Source organism: Paramisgurnus dabryanus, chromosome 12 (genome assembly GCF_030506205.2).
Source record: "Paramisgurnus dabryanus chromosome 12, PD_genome_1.1, whole genome shotgun sequence".
Classification (NCBI taxonomy): domain Eukaryota; kingdom Metazoa; phylum Chordata; class Actinopteri; order Cypriniformes; family Cobitidae; genus Paramisgurnus; species Paramisgurnus dabryanus.
Genome location: NC_133348.1, coordinates 4,137,864 through 4,138,575, shown reverse-complemented (window position 1 = coordinate 4,138,575; position 712 = coordinate 4,137,864).

Genomic DNA, 712 nt, shown 5'->3' with positions numbered 1-712 from the left:
TAGACTAAAATGTGTTTGCATGGTTTATGGTTAAAAAAACATTATTTTCCACATACCGTATTTTTGTAGCTTCAGATTTCACTCTATTAGTGAAACGCACGGATTTGAAAAGCTGTGTGTCCGTGATTGGTCTGCTAATCGATATGTGGTGGCCTGAATACCTCCGATGCCAGCCGGAAATGTGACGCTCCTTACCATGTTTGAAAGATTCGCTCACAATGCAATGCTAACAGGAGTTAACTTAAAGGCTGTGAGTCCAAGCGGGAGGAATTCTGATAAAGACCGACATTTACTACATCACCAATCCGAGGAATTAAACTGTTGCCTACAATCCGTGTGTTTGTTGTAGTCCAAGAAAAGAAATTTACGTTGGAGACGATAGCGTCGTTTACTTTGAAGTTTGTACCTTTTTGCATATCATTAACATGTACAAATACACACCAAAGGAAATGTAAAAAGGTGAATTGGACAATAGGTGCTCTTTAATATTTACTAACTATACTAGTAAGTTATGGCATACTGTGGTATATTTATTACTTTATTTTTTTTTATTATACACTACAATTTTTTATGTGTTTAATAGCTACTTTTATTAATATTATTGATATAAATCACAATATGTAAAACAGTAGGTGAATGTCAGTAAAATAGCAGATTTGCACTGGGTCTTCAGTAGCATATTGAATATTACGAAAGCGCACATCTCCCCTCC